The sequence below is a fragment of the Anomaloglossus baeobatrachus genome, chromosome 3, assembly GCF_048569485.1.
Source record: "Anomaloglossus baeobatrachus isolate aAnoBae1 chromosome 3, aAnoBae1.hap1, whole genome shotgun sequence".
NCBI lineage: Eukaryota > Metazoa > Chordata > Amphibia > Anura > Aromobatidae > Anomaloglossus > Anomaloglossus baeobatrachus.
The window spans coordinates 492,587,036-492,604,439 of record NC_134355.1 but is presented as its reverse complement, the minus strand read 5'-3'; positions in this window follow the sequence as shown (position 1 = coordinate 492,604,439).

The following is a 17,404-nucleotide window of genomic DNA, read 5'->3' as shown; positions in this document are numbered from 1 at the left end:
CTAGTCAACGGCAGCGGTGGTGTGCATCCATTCACCACAACTCGTGGGTGGCGTCACGAACTTAAAAATCCTTTCCAAACCACCACGGCCCTGGCCGTGGAACTCCCCACCGGAGTCCCCGCGTGTAGCGCCAACACCCCCCTTAAGGAGCGACGTAACCCCCGGGTCCGTGAAGAGCTCGAGCCACCCACCGTACAAGCATGGATCCGATCGTCTCGGCTGCCGGCCGAGCCCGCGGGGTGGTACAGACTTCACTATTAGGATTCAAGTGACCTGGAAAAGGCAAAAGCCATGAATTTTTTTCTGGCTTGATAGTAAATGAGTATTAAATCTAACAGCCCATAGATACAAACAGTGATATAAATGATCTCAGCTACGACTATAAGAAGTGGCTCACTAACATTCCAGTCAACGAGTATAAAAGGATTAGACCTAATTGTGCAAACAACGGATATTGAAATTTCCACTAACAATCTACAAAATGGGTTGAATAAAAAAATAGTACCCCAATCATGTAATCAGCAAATATTAGAAAAGAGTACTGCTCTTTCTCAAGACCCAAAAAAGCTCTCACTAAAGGTAAAACTGATAAGACTAATTTTGTCACCACCAGTCAAGAAATCTCATGTCACACATTTTTCTTCTGTTATAGACTCTCCTTAGAGGGTAACTAAAAGGGGTTTACTATTGCTTGACCTATCAAGATTCCAGTGGTCATGCTTCCTTCTCTTCTGGCTGTCTCAGTCAATGCTCATTTTATTTGGAATATTGTGGTATCCTGTCAAGCACTGTTATTGTCATCAGTCAAGGCCTCTTAAAAATGTTCTTGTTTCTATTTCTCCTTGTTCTAAGTCTCCATCTAAAGGGCCTGTGAAAAGCAATATACCACAGGGTCCATTATTTTCTACTTTCTGGCCACTTAAGACTTCAAAACCTTCCCATTTTTACCTGGCCTAACTGAAAACAATACATCAAAAAATTTGGCATGTTATAAACAGAGTGTCAAGTACAAAATCTTATGTTAAGTTCTTCTCGGTCCTCAAAAGCTTATTCCTATGCCAACAAGAAACTTAAGCTGCGGTTTCTACAGACTTTGTATCATATCATCCTGAAATGCAAATGTTCACTAAAATTTGGGTTGTAGTGGGCCGTTTCTCCAAAATATTTCAATTTGTTCCATCCCCTGGACTTTCATCTGTTCTACAGCTGGCCCAAGTATACCTAAAAATATGCACATGTTCATGTGTTTGAATGACCATATCAATGTCCAGACCTAAATCCCATTGAAAATCTGTGACAAGACTTGAAAATTTTTGTACAGAGACGCTCTTCATCCAATCTCACTAATTTCAGCCTCTAGATGTGCAAATCTAGTACATTCCCCAAACTTTTGCAGCAGTAACTGCAGTGAAGTGGTCCAAAAAAGTATTGACTCCGGGGAGCTGAATACAAATGCTTGTGAAAAGTTTCAGATCTATGTTTTTAAAATATTTAGAAAACCATGCATCATTTCCTTTACACTTCACAATTACTTTCTTCTTAGTGTTTTAAAATCACATAAAATCCCATTAAAATACATTTAAGTGTGGTGGGTGCAACTTAGAAAAACTGGGGAAAGGTTCAGCTGGTATGAATACTTTTTCAAGGTATTGAATGTCCTTTGGCTGTATTCACCCACAATAATTCTTAATCTTCTCAGAAATCTCTGCATGTCAAAGTGTATGGGCAAAATCCTAGTCTTCCTTTGCTAATTTCATCAAAAAGTAAATTTCCTATTATGAACAGAGTACTTAGGAGATTCATGACATCTAAACTAAGGTCCAATCCACTTTGGGAACAGCCATGGCAAAGAAAACAAAACTGCTGATAAACTCCTTCAACCTCTTCTCCACATGTTTCTTAGTAACAAGGTTTAGCTTTTTACTAAAACATCTGTTTAAAAACTTGTTGAAATAAGTTGGTTCCCAATATTGTTGGTTCACTGCAGATTATTGAGCATTAATCCAGTTATAGTTCATCTGAAATAAGCTCCTATGGTAAAGATTTCCATTGCTTTTCACAGCTCCTTATTATATCTTCTGTTCCTCAACAAATTATCTCCTACTATATAGATACAGAAAAAATATATCTTTGTACCGTGTTAGCCAGTAGAGATAAAAAAATGTTTGTTTAAAAGAACTGAGAGTCCTCAGTAGTTGATACCTTTTAATGGCTAACTGAAAAGATGGTAATAATAGCAAGCTTTCGAGACTAAAGTGAGTGAGACTATGGAGCTCTCTGCCGTATGATGTTGTAATGAGTGATTCACTACTAACATTTAAGCAGAGCCTGGATGCCTTTCTTGAAAAATTTAATATTACCAGTTATGTATATTAGATTTTATGACAGGGTGTTGATCCAGGGAACTAGTCTGATTGCCGTATGTGGAGTCAGGAAGGAATTTTTTTCCCCATTGGAGCTTATTTGACACATTGGGGTTTTTTTGCCTTCCTCTGGATCAACATGTTAGGCTACAGGTTGAACTAGATGGACTTAGAGTCTCCCTTCAACCTTAAAAACTATGAAACTATGAAACTATGAGACTACTCAGGTCTCTTCATCAGGCATGGTATAACAATTTTGTTTGTTTTTTACTCCTACTATATAGAAAGATTGTGCCACTGATCCTGACATGGAGAATAAGATTAATCAAATTCTGGACTAAAAGAAGCTTAGAGGGGATTTATTATTTCTGATTGATTGGAAGGGATAAAATCCAGAAGAGAGATGCTGGATTTCTAGACAGGTGATGAAAAAAAGAGAAAAAACGCAATAAATCTTCCAAGATTATCCAGCACAAGGAGGAACATCTAAGCCAGGACGTAATGGAAAAGCAGAAGAAAGATCCAACTGCATGAAATAAAATTAATTGTGTTATTGATTTTTTTGTTTTTAGATAAAATCCAAAGCCTAATGTGCATACAAAGGGTCACTGGGACTCCTAGGCTGACCCTAACACTGGGGCCAGTGTGTTGTCCCTTATCTCAAAGGTAGGCTCAATGGTAGCCAGGCTTGAGCCCCCATCACGGCCCTGTCTCCTGTCCGAGCCCTGATACTACTCCCCCCCCACCTTGGGAGTGGGTCTGGAAAGCGAGTAACCAAAATCCCACAAAATAGGTACAAACAAGGGTATATGAAAACTTGTGCACACTGCACTCAAACACAAAGAAAGGACAGTATGTGAACTGGAAAGTACGTAGAACGGGTAGGTAAGAAATACACAACTGGAGAACTCACACCACACAGAACCGTAACTTGTAGATCACCATAGAATAGGAAAACCACTGGAACCGAGGAAGCAGAAGCTAATTCCAGTACTTAGCCTCAGAATCCTGAACCTTATAGAAGGGTGCAGGCATCTGAGGATGGCAATCAGCAACCTGAGCTCCCATCAGGAATTAACGCCTGTTGAACTGGAAAGCAGCACAGCCAGACCCAGGCGACGCTCATGACAGGCTGTGCAACTAAGGAATCCCAAGTTGCCTGTTGGACTCTGCAGTGTGAATAGAGTCCGACACTGCCATGACATCCAGCGAGTGCAACGCTGAAAGCCGCATGACAAAAGATGAAAATTCAGATCAAGTGCATGTTGAGGAGCTGTAACTACAGCTAACACATCAATCAATGGTCAAGATTAAGGGTGTTTAGCAAAAGAAACGCGTTGATTGCAGTGATAGCTGAAGTTACAGCTCCCCAACATGCACTTGATCTGAATTGTCATCTTTATATGCACAATTGAGCTATGGATTTTATCTGAAAAATAAATAAAATAATTCATTTTATTCTGTGGAACAGAATCTTTCTACTACTATTTCTAGAAAGGTTATTAATGTTCCAAAATTAGTCAAAAAAGTTAATGTCAAATATGTCCTTCTTCAGTTATTGACTTTTCTTGGAGGGGTCTTGCTTCCTTCCTTTATGGCTGTCTCCCTCAATTCTCATCCTCAATGGAACACTGTGGTAACCTGTCGAGTACTATTGATGGAATCATTCAAGGCCTTTTAAAGTTTTCTTGTTTCTATTTCTCCTTCTAATTCTCCATATAAAGGATGTTTCAAAACCAAAACAGCAAGGGCCCACTGTTCTATACTTTTTGTCCACATAGTAGTAAAATGTAGTGCGGAAGTTCTCCATTTCTACTCGTGGCTTAAATGGAAACAAGACATTAAATAATTTATGGCATTTGTGCATGAGTATTTGTAAAGTATAGTTCTTAGTTTCCACTTATCTGCAATGAGTGTCAATTTCCTTCCACTTGGCTAAGCTCCAGCTAGGTGGCTAGTTATCTCCTCTGCTACTCCGAGTCCTGGCTTCTTTTTTACTAACAGTGCTACTTTCCATCCTAGTCCAGCTTAATCAGGTTCAGTCGACACCTACATAGTGATATTATTTCAATCCTAATCCAGCTTTATCACGTGCAGTCCACACCTAACATTCTCCAATTATGTTATCAGATGACAATACTATTTCATCACTGCCTTTGCTATCTTAGCAAGCAAGTTACTTCTCTGCCTATACATTTATGCTACTTATGTTTGAACAGCATCTATGCAAGCAAGTTTGTTAGAACTTCACAATTAAACATTCTCCTGCTTCACGGTCCTGATTGTATACATCTCTGTGTACGCAAACATCTGACACTGCATCAACTCATGCTTCCTGTACTACTTTTTTGTCAGCCCTCTTGCATACCCTGTAGTCCTGACTTTTATCAATCCAGGAGCCGTCCATCAAGGCCCACTCTGCTGCACCATGACGTTTGGGCAATGCTGCTCATCTTGACCTTAGAGAATACACCTTACCAGGAGAGACCATAACACCATATCAAGAGATATGCGCGCTTTTGGATGTCCGTTATTATGACTTAGAGTTTAAGTAATGGGAGATGTTGGTCAATTGTGCTGAAATGGGAATTTGAAAGTCTTGTGTGAAGTAAGAGTCATATTGTACCAAAGAGGTCTCTATTAGTTTGTTATTTGTGAGCCATGTTCAAGTTTGAGTGATAGGAAAAACATTCAATTAGATGAAAATAGAGGAGACAAATTTTACACATGGAAAAAATTGCAGATGTTTTAGTATGAATTTCAACATCAAAAGTAGCACTGACCAAGAGTTATAATATGCCTTCAATAATATTACCGGGGAAGCCATAGTGTAACTAGTGCACATGATTATTATATTACAGTAAGAAAAGATCTGGGAATGCTGGCCACAAATGACTAATGCATATATTTTATTTTTTTTTGTTTTTTTATCTTGCTGTGTTTTTGTAATATAACAATGAGCTACATTAAATCTATATTATTGTCAAAAAAGGTTTTCTTGGTAAGAGTATGCTCACACGAGTGTATGGCTCAGACAAGTACAATGCGAGAAAACCTCGCGTTGCACTTGGACCAATGTCATTCAATGAGGGAGAGCAAATAGTCAAGGGTTTTCTCATTCAGATTCTGGATGACTAAAAAGTCGCAGCATGCTGCGATTGTCAGTGAGAGAGACGTGTCACTCGCACCCATACAAGTCTATGGGTGTGAGTAAAACATCGGACTGCACTTGGATGACATCTGAGTGCAGTGCGATAATCACATCAGCTGACAATGGAGGTGATGGGGAGATTAGTCTCTCCCTCTCCTCCACAGCTCCCACCCTCTCCTCCGCAGCTGTGATCTGATCGCAGGATTGATTCACAGTTGCATGACACTCGGCTCACGCTGTTAGAACAGCAGGAGCCAAGGGTCATTAGCATATCGCATCTAATGCACTCACATTGGATGCCATACGATCGTGTGACTCCAGCCTAAGACAACAACTATATAGGGGAATATATAAATATGGTTCCCTCCCTGCTTGGAACCTCCATTAATCAGATGATGGAGACACCAACCATTTCAAATATATGATTAAAGTTTTTACACTTATTGCATTAATTCTGCAGGAGACTATGATGTCTACAAAATTCCAATGGCCATAGTTTCAAGATTCCTACAGATACAGCACAGACCATTAAATTCAACTGGGAGAAATGGTCCACATTTTTGTGATATTGCTTTATGTAATTATCAGCTTATAGAATATAATGTTACATATTATGTCAAAGAACTGCAATTTAGTGCCCCAACTAAAATAATGATATTCTGTTTGCACTTCTTCAGCCATCTAAAGATGCTATTTTTCTCATTTTGTCACAACACTAGTAGTACAATGACGTGCTTTGTTACAATGACCAGGAACATATTTATTTTATTTTCAAGGTATATGAATCCCAGTGTGTACTTTCCATTTAGCTGACATCTATGATTCTGTTCCACTCTTTGTTGTTATCTAAAAAGCATACAATGATCAAATTGGTGACACAACGGCATAGAAGAAGGTGACTATGAATTTACAGTGTATAGGAAGCTACAATAAAATAAAGGTATGGGTGAGAAGGTGGCATATATATCGGTATAATTGTATAAAAGGTGTGAGGTTTGGGTAGTGGCGAGTATATGGCTTAAATATGTCCTGTCATATCCACTTCAGAATATATAGAGCTGCTACATCACCAATAAGAAGGTGGAAGCCGTTAATGATATAGCATGTATAATGGCACTGTCAATGGCTCTTTCAATTCTGATGACAGGATGTCTGCGCCGGTGTTGAAAGCCCCCATATACCTTATGACAGGTGTGGACAGCCTGTGTTTCCTGCCTTTTTTGAGGAGCATGACTGATTTCCAGCAGTAATAATTGGGACAGAGAAAGAAAAATCTAATTCCAGAAATCCAATAGCAGCATATGTCAAGTGCAACAAAATCACAGCACAATAATAAATTCTAATGTATGTACAAAATGAAGCCCAATGTCCAGAGATGGAACTATTTCATTACCAATGCGGCAATAGAGGGAAATTTTCTACCATGAGTATTACACTCGAGCTTTAATATATCTCAAGAGTCTGAGTTCATCCCAATATAACAGACGCACATGAAGGAACAACATTCAATTTTAAAGTGAGAATAGATCATTTCTTTTTATCAAACAATCTGGAATTTCGCCATTATGTGATATATTTCATACATTTTAAATATGACATAAAATCAGAGAAACTCTGTAGGCTTTTTTCCCATTTGTTGTCTTAAAAGTCAAAATGTAATTTGCAGTTCACCAGAAAAAAATAAATTGTTGGTTTTGAAGTGGGAATCTGGTTTTCTCCTTTCAACAATAATGTCAGTTTAATGGAAATCATAATATATTACATAGAGTATAGTGGCCTTGCAAAACAAGTAGTAGAGGCTTCACAACTGCCAAAAATTGGATTCCTTTAATGAACTATGAAATGTCTTTTTTATGTACTTCTGTCTGTGCCAAAATCATACATTAATCAAACAAAGTAAGTAAAGGGGTGGTCTGACACCTAAAATGTATTTTCTTTACCCTTTAACCACTTTGTAATTATCTTTCTTGTGTTACTACTTACTAGTCTTTGAATCACTGCCCCCTGTGGATGTCCTGGATCCTGGATGATGTGTGATAGACGTTGTGACCGGGGTTAGTGTACCGCTAGCATGCTACTTTTCTCTCTGCTTCTGCTTCTATTACTTGTGTGAAAGATATCGGCTGGATGCGGTGCCAGATGTAGTAAGTGTTAACAGCACCACCCCGCAGACTCTAGCACTGCCCTCAAACAAAGCATCATCATGGGGAGCGCTGGTGTCAATGCTTGTAGTACTACCCTCAAACAAGTAAGGGGGCTGTAGTAGAAGTAGTGAGTGACCCAATGCTTCCCCCTGATGATTCTTTGTTTGAAGTCAGTGACAGAAGCTGTGGGGTGGTGCCGGTGTCACTCACTGCATCTAGCACCGACCCCAGCTGATGTCTTTCACATAAGCAATGGAAGTGACTGCAGAGAGATGAACAGAATGACAGCGCTCCACTAAATCGGGCCAGAGCATCCATCACATAGCATCCAGGATACAGGGCATCTTCACGGGATGGTGATGCAAGAAACTAGTAAGTAACTGAAGTGCTGCCCCCAGGTGATGTTCTGTTCCAGAAGGGGTGATGGATGCAGAGAGGAATGACAGCAGCTCTAGCCTACTGTGACATCACATTTGAGAGTCCTGTCAAACTAATCATCTCAGGAGGTACAGTAAAAAAAACGTTTAGAGATTAGATATATAGGGGAGAAGTGTAGGGAATTGTATAATAAAGAGAATTACAAAAATGATTACTGGGTAAAGATAGAATGAAAATGCATTTTAGGTGTCAGACTACCCCTTTTAAAGAATGGCTGGCTGGTTGGTCGGATCCATGGGTTTGTAAGGGGATGGCCATACTGCCTACGTTCCCCTTTGAAGTTACCAGTACTGTAATGATGTGACATGCGTTATTAGTACAGTAGGGAGAGAAAAGGTTAATGTTGGGACCAGCTCAGAGTGGGAACAGATAATTTTAAGTGACAGAGATAGTTTCCTGCCAGGAGGTTAGATAGGGCCAAGGGTGCAGTAGAAGTAAACCTAAGGTCTAACTAGTGAGCAGAGCTGCATGACATGGGTGTCCCTGATGTGAGTGGAGACCAAGAAGCATGAAATTGAACAAAGATGAAGGAAAATAGAAGAAAGGATGGGGTGGTCAACAGAAGATGGGTTCTAGGACAGAACGCCTAGCAGTCAGGTCCTGAATTAAAAACGTAGAGAGTTAACGTGCCTGGATGAAACAAATAACATGTGATGAAGAGAAAGCCTTGGGCAGAAGTTCCAAGGTGGCAGAAGTAGAGAAGCCAAGTTCCAGCCATATTGGAAAATTGGTTCTTTTAAAGAGGAAGAGAGGCACAAGACCACAGGTTGAGAATAGGGCTTTCACTAACTGGACTGAAATAACGTGATGAGATGTTGTGAAGGAAACATAACATGTTGAGGTATAAACAAATAAACTTGAAAAAGTAGAGACTGTGTCTGAAAATGCTCCATGTTGCAAAAGAAACATGTGAATTTATTCACCCGTTATCTATTGTACATGGTTCTCACCCAGTGTCTGTTTGGTAAAAAAACTGTTTATTTTGGACTGGTAGTCTCTCTCATTGAACTTTCTAACATTTGATCCTGGCCATCCAAAGTTAATGGTAGCATATGGCCTGCAATGGCCTAGGACCCCGTTTTACGAAATCCACACACTCAGCCATGTCCTCTAGCTTCATGTAATATACAAGGGCATAAGAGACGAGTAACTTGCTTACGGCTACCGACCCATGCCACGTTACAGATTCTAATTAGGGGGCCACATCTCCATAACAGCACAAAAACTGTAAATGATACAGAAGTTGACCTCAAAGAACTCAATATGCCTTGTAAAAAACAAACAAATATATGTCAACATATTACATTTTTTTCTGCTTCTTACTAAACCCAACAAAGGAAATTAAATGCAAAATGCCAATAAAAGAAATGATAAAAACTGAAGTAAATTTAAAAGTAATATCATGTTAAAACTAGAATTCTGAACTGATTGATTCTATTCTCTATTTGTTCCATATAAAGACTAAGGCTACTTTCACACTTGCGTTGGACGGCTTCCGTTGCTATCGGTAACCTTGAGGAATCACGGTAACCATTGCAGGAAACCGTTTTATTCCTCATAGACTTCTATTAGCTACGGATAGCAACGGATGGTCTTGCGTTGCATCCGCTGCACGACGCAGCGTCGCTATTTTGACGCAGCGTCGGGAGGAGGGAACGCTGCATGTAGTGTTTTTTGTGTCGTTAAAATAGCGCAGCTTGACGGATTCCATTGGAATCCGCCACAGTGTCTAATGATTGTCTATGGTGGCAGATTCCGCCGCTATACGCTAAGCGGCGGAATCCACTGACGGATTCCATCACATTCTACTGCGCATGCTCAGCATGTCCAGCAGAACGATCAAAATCATTTTAAATCACTCCTGGTCACGGTGATGATGTGGGCAGTAGTGTCGGGATGTGTGTGGTGATGATGGGGGCAGAAGTGTCGGGGTGTGTGTGGTGATGATGTGGGCGGTAGTGCCAGGGTGTGTGCGGTGATGATGGGGGCGGTAGTGTCGGGGTGTGTGCGGTGATGATGTGGGCGGTAATGTCGGGATGTGTGCGATGAAGATGAGGGCGGTAGTGTCGGGATGTGTGCGGTGATGATGTGGGCTGTAGTGCCTGGGTGTGTGTGGTGATGATAGGGTCAGAAGTGTCGGGGTGTGTGCGGTGATGATGTGGGCGGTAATGTCAGGATGTGTGCGGTGAAGATGAGGGCGGTAGTGTCAAGATGTGTGCGGTGATGATGTGGGCGGTAGTGTCAGGGTGTGTACGGTGATGATGTGGGTGGTAGTGCCGGGATGTGTGCGGTGATGATGTGGGAGGTAGTGCCTGGGTGTGTGCAGTGATGATGTGGGCGGTACTGTCGGGGTGTGTGCGGTGATGATGGGGGAGGTAGTGTCGGGGTGTGTGCGGTGATGATGTGGGCGGTAGTGTCGGGGTGTGTGCGGTGATGATATGGACGGTAGTGCCGGGGTGTGTGCGGTGATGATGTGGGCGGTAGTGTCGGGGTGTGTACGGTGATGATGTGGGTGGTAGTGTTGGGATGTGTGCGGTGATGATGTGGGCGGTAGTGTCGGGGTGTGTGCGGTGATGATGTGGGCGGTAGTGCTAGGATGTGTGCGGTGATGATGTGGGTGGTAGTGTCGAGGTGTGTGCGGTGATGATGTGGGCTGCAGTGTCGAGATGTGTGTGGTGATGATGTGGGTGGTAGTGCCTGGGTGTGTGCGGTGATGATGTGGGCAGTAGTGTCAGGGTGTGTGCGGTGATGATATGGGCTGTAGTGTTGGGATGTGTGCGGTGATGATGTGGGTGGTAGTGTCGGGATGTGTGTGGGGATGATGAGGGTTGTAGTGCCGAGGTGTGTGCAGTGATGATGTGGGCGGTAGTGTCGGGGTGTGTGCGGTGATGATGTGGGCGGTAGAGTCGGGATGTGTGCGGTGAAGATGAGGGCTCTCTCTCGGCTAAAGAAAACTTAACGCAACGCATTATTTCACTGGAATCCGTTGCCTTTATTATCACAATTTTTGCAAGGCATCTGTCACATGCGTCACACAACGCATTGTGACGGATGCCGTTGAAAGCAAGTGTGAAAGTAGCCTTAGCGTTACAAGAATTCACTGTGACAATACGGTCTATACTTAGTAACAACTATTGGCTCCTATTTATTAAACACTTATTATGAAAACAAGAAAAGTGTCAGGCATTGCTAGGAGCTCACCTCCTCCTATTCCTGTGACGGCTTCCTCTGGCTTTGGAAGTAGGTTGTTGAGAACTTAACGTTGGGTTGTGCGCTTTCCACCCAGCATGCATAGTACTTAACTCCTTAATTCGCCATCAAACTATGAATATTTAAGATGTTAAAGATGTAAATGACTGTTCTACAGATCAGATTATTACAAGAGCCTTTCTTTTTATTGTGGCACTGCAGGAGAATTGAACACTTGCTGCCAAGTCTCAGCAGCAGCACACCCTATGATCAGCATATTGAAACAAAAATTAATTTTTTAATGTGGACAACTCTTTTAATGTCTTGAAATACAGGCACAGGAGCAAGGAGCAAGAATACAATCAAGCTATGCCAGAACACAACAACATGGAACTTATGGAGTAATGTAAGGCTCAGTAGAAACAGTTTTATTTCAATTTTATGCAACGTACGAATTTGCAAACATGTCCCACAATTTTCTGTGAGGTTTTATCTGCATCCAGTATTAGCACTTTCAGTATTTTGGAACTAAATCAGTGGGTCTTCAAAAAGTGTAAGAAATCAAGTCTGTCTCAATATTATAATGGAAGCTAAAAACCACAGTCATGATGTCAAGAGTCTCTAAATTCTCTAGTTCACACCCTACTAGTGATGGGTGGACTTGTAGATAACCGGAACCAGCGGGTATAAATGCTTAAAAAAAAACAAAACTAAAAAGGTTCCGGCCCAGGATTGATCCCAGGTATCTGGCCGGACGCCAGACTCCATATAAGTCTATGGGGGACCAGAATCCGGTGATTAAAAATGGTGGTAGAAGGGTTAGGGGGGTAAAACAAGTGGGCTATACTTACCAAGACTTCGTCATGGCTGTAACTGCTTCCACAACCACTTATTCACTTCCGGGGCCTCTCATTATCCTTCATTGCATATGTACTGCTTTCCCTGCCCATCAGCATATGTGATTGGTTCCAGTCAGACGCATCTCCACCCTGAATGACAGCATGTCAGCTGACTGCTTCGAATCACAGACGCTGTATGCATCTATAGTACAGTAAAAATAAATTGGCATAGGATCCTCCCATATTATGATACACAGTTCAGATAAATACTATCCCTTGGAAAAAGCTGCTGCCTAGCAAAATATGCGTTGGGGCGTCCCCCCTTTCTGTATCAACTAGAGGTAATGCTGACTTTACTTTTTATAGCGTCTATTTAGGTCTGTGATACCTGTATGTGCATACCTTTTATATCTATTTGATCTCTTTTCACATTGGCCAGTTGATTGTCCTCTTAGTGATCCTAATCACTCTTCTCTCTTGGGTCTTGGTATTTGACCTGAGTCATTGTTTCATAACTACTAATTCATTACTATACTTTTATTGGATGCCTCATGTCTGCCCTTCAGAGGTACTATTGAATGGGTGTGTGGTCACTATTTTATAATGTGAGGGAGGAGAGGTGGACATACACCTTCATAATATAACATCTTAGTACTTATCCCTTTTTCACATGTTTTTCTAATATGTTCCCCAAAAAAAAGTTTTCTATGGAATTTCTATGTTGATAGTCTTATGTATTAAAAAAGATATTCATATTTTTTGTACCATTTTCATCTCCATTTTTCTTATCTTTCTTTCTGGTACTCATACTTCATGTTCTCCAGTTGCAAAACTTATTTAGAAGTTTGTAACCTACCTAAGAATCATAACCTTACATATCCTTGATTATTACATTTTAGTATGGCCTTATTTATTTTGATTATATTACCAGCACAGATAAAGCATATGGCTTCAGGTTGCAGCCCTCAGCTGTGTGCTTATATTGGCTGTGTATCAAAATAAAAGGAACTGCATGTGGCTTTATTTTTTTTTTAATTTAAATAAATAATTTAAAAAGCCGGCATGCGGTCCCCCTCAATTTTGATACACAGCCATGATAAATCCTGACAGTTGGGGACTGGTATTCTCATGCTGAGGAGATACATGATTATTCATGCCCCCAGCCTAAAAATTGCAGCCTGTAGACTCCATTAGATGTGACAGTCCCGACACTTTACCTGGATCTTCTCGATTGCCCTGGTGCAGTGGCAATTGGAGTAATAAGGGATTAAACACAGCTCATAGCTGCCACTTAGCCCTACAGTAGGTTAGTAATGGGGTGGGTCTATGAAACCCCCCCATTACTAATCTGTACATGAAAGTAAATTAACACAAACATAGAGTCTGAGTCACAGCGATATTCTGTGCTGACACGCTGCAAAATCATGATGTAGCAGAGCTGAAATTGTTGTGGGACCTCTTGTGGATTACTGCAAGGGTGTTTTGAAGGTAATAAAGGTGTCAAAGAGGGTTTTTTGTCTTTTATTTCAAATAAAAGATTTTGATGTTTGTGTTTATTTACTTTCACTTACAGATTAGTAATGGGGGGAGTCTCGTAGACCTTTCCAATCACTAATCTAGGGCTTAGTGGAAGCTGTGAGCTGACATTAACCCCTTATTACCCTGATTGCCACAGCACCAAGGCAATCTGGAAGAGTCAGATAAAGTTCCGGGATTGTTGTATTTAATGGAAGTGAAAATTCTGGGCATCTGCAGACTGCTATTTATAGGCTGGGGGGGCCAATAACCATAGGTCTCCCCAGCCTGAGAATACCAGCCCCCAGCTGTCTGGCTTTATCTTGATTGTGTATCAAAATTGTGGGGACCATACACAGGGTTTTTTTTAAATTATTTATTTAAATAATTAAAAAAAAAAGCCCTATGCGCTTCCTCTTATTTTGATACACAGCCAAGATAAACACATGGCTGGGGGCCGCATCCTGTAGCTGTATGCTTTATTTATCTGTACTGGGTATCATAATATGGGGGGACCCTACACCATTTTTTCAATTTATTTTTACTATACAATAGACCCACAGACTAGGTCTGTGATTGGTTGCAGTCAAACACTGTCACTCAGGTTCGGGGCGCATCTGACTGCAACCAATCACAGGTACAGGTGGGTGGGGAAAGCAGTGCATATACAATGAAGGATAATGAGTGGCCCCGGAAGTGAATGAGAGGCTGCGGGAGCATATACAGCTGTGCCCGTGACTCGGAAAGTATAGCCCTCTTGCTTTATCATTTTTTTCTTTATTTTTCCTTTTTTTTTCCTTTTTCTTGTATTTCCCGAGTGCTGTATCTGGATCAATACCCGGAATTCCCTGGGAATTCTGGGCCAAGGCCTGGCACTCAGGTACCTTTGAATCCGTGCGGGTCGAGACTTTAACTGTCCGAGTTCACTCATCCCTACTCCCTACAGAATTGTCATTTAATATTACAAGGCAAAAATACCATTAGGCTTTTCCATTTTTTTTTCACAATACACATTTTACAACTGAGTGATTTTTTGATTGGGGTTAAATTATCGTTCAGACATTGCTGTAGTTAAAGCACAATTAACTGACTGTGAATTAACTGTGGTTAAACATACACATTTAGCAAAGCTTGGGTTGTCCATGCATCATTGATAAGTATGTCATCTTGTATAATATCAGATCTTAATATATTATAAAGTGTATCATTGACCTTGCAAAAAAAAAAATAGTAGATGCATCACAACTGCTAAAAGATGGAAAGATTTTAAGTCACATTTAATGCTATCACATCATTCATATTGATATAATTGTATTCCTTTCATGAACTTTGAAATGTTTTTTGTACTCCTGTCTGGGCCAAAATCACACTAAGCAAAGTAATTAGCAGATGCACTCAACAGCCATGATATCAAGATTATACACTAATTATTTGATGTATAATCAGTTTTTTATCTATGAGTTTTTAATCGTGTTGTAGGTAAATCTGTAGAGTTCTCTTAAAGAGAATTTGTTTTTACTATGTGATCTGAGGACAGCATGAGGAAGGGGTTGAAACACAGATTTCAGGGATATGTCACTTAATAAGCTGTGTGGTGTTGTTTCAATACAATAAGCGTTATAACATCACGAGATCATTGCCCTGGTCTGACCACGCTCCCTCCTCCGATAAGCAGCTCACTGTCAACATATAATATACACAGAAAGCTGTGGTGTGGGTAGGATTTGATTTATGAGTTTTGCTACATCTAAAGTCTCTCATTGCGTCAGAACTGCTGTACCCATTAAACTAAGTGATACATTCTTGGAATCAGTGTCTCTTTTCCTACATTATGCCGCTCTCAGATGAAAGAGCAAAAACCTGGTGAAACATTCCCTTTATAGCAGTGATTTCTTATTCTCATTGATGTTAATTACTGGACATGACTTTTACAAGGAGGTTTTTACAAACATCCCCACCTGCAATGACGAAATCAGGATCTGCAAATATTACAGATTCTTTCACTCTGCCTACTATCTTCTCTGATGTCTGTGATCAGCGCAAGCAAAGTTGGGCATTGACCCATAGACATGTAGTTCACACCCAGGCTAGCAAGAGTTAATCTCTGCTGGGCTACTTGTTAGTCTCCTTTGATCACATGCTGGGGGGGAGCCAGTCATTTTCGGTCCCTTCCTACATATATGCTGTCTGGACAATTCTCTGTACTATTCTGGTGAGATATTGTGATCGAGACTTACTGGTGGTTGTAGTATTTCATTTCTGTGAGTGGTTGTGGTTGTCCTTTTGTTGCTGCCTTACTTCTCTTGCTTTTATTTCTAGTTTCTAAATGTTTGTTCCTTTAAATATGCAATGGGACTGAGTTTTGTTTCTTCCCTTTCTGTCTTTATCTGTGCTGCTATCACACTCCTACCCTATCCTTCCCTGAGGGGAACAGTTTACTTTTGGTCAGGAGAAAAGTAAAGGATGAGATGCCAACATCTCCACCATTAGGGGTAATCTGGAGGTTAGGGATAGCCTAGGGTGCCCTAGCCTGAGGGACAGTATAGGAGCCCTCTGCCCCTGACAAATGAAAGCTTGTTATATCTGTATATAATGTAAGTAACAAGGTATGTCTTATTAGTAGATTGTGAAATATGGTTCGGAGATGCCACAATATCATTAGAAAAGCTGTGCTGTGGCTTTTAGATGCACATCAACTTTGTTTGAAGCACCACTCCAGCGTCGTTGTTATTGTACTCCTAAAGTGTTACAGTAGTCACTACGTGCCTTGTGACTAGTGACTGGACCAGGGTGAGTTTTATTTTTACCATTTGAGACCATACTTTAAACGTGTTTTTTCCTTTTGGTGTCATCGGGGTTAATGTCAGCTTTGCTTTGCCTGCTGAAAGATCATTACTCCAGCCCAGGTGTTTACTCTGATGACCACTTCCGAGCTTGATAAATACCCTCTGCTTCCTGCAGGGGATGCCAGATATTCAAGTCATTCTGGAGCTTAGCCTCGAGCGGTGTGGAGGTGGCTGCTGATGCTGCTGCTGTCGTCGTTGTCTGCTGCTGTCGTCGTTGTCTGTTGCTGCTGCTGCTGCTGCTGTGTGGTGTGAAAGTACCTGTTATAGTTACTTTCTCCTTTTCTTTATTAATCCTCACTTTGTATCTTTTGTAGTCCCCTGGTGTGGGTTATTGGTGTATGACTATGAGTAAGGAGTTGCCTTCGAAACGCGTAAGACCAGAACCTTTAAAGGTCCACATCATGGGTCATAATTGATTTTACCAGGTATGTCAATTTTCAATAAAAAAGACACAAATATTTTATGGAAATCATTCGTGCAGGTCTTTTTTCTTTTTCTAGTTGGTCTGTGGTTGCCAGCCACATCCATGCACCCGTGGGCCTGCAGAATCAATGGTGAGCCTTTCCCTACCCCCATTCCCCTACTGTTTATATATGTGGGTTATTGGTTTGCGTGTGTTTCAGTTGGTACCTCCTGTCTATCTTTTGTTGGTGGGGTGTTGGGGGTCTCTGTACCAGCCTGTCCCCTTGGGTGGTGGGTGTGGAGGGCACATTATCTTCAGAGCCAGGACAGGAGATAGGCAGAGGCTGTGGGCTCAGACAGCACTACCTTCAAGTGTATTTCTGGGTTGAGGGGAAGTCCAGGACACCCCGTTAGCTTGATGGTAACTGCAGGGGCCCCCATCCTGTCCCTCTCCAACCGGTCACGCTTGGCGTAACATAAGTGGTGATTTAAATCTAAGTTTCCTTCCCCCGGTCTT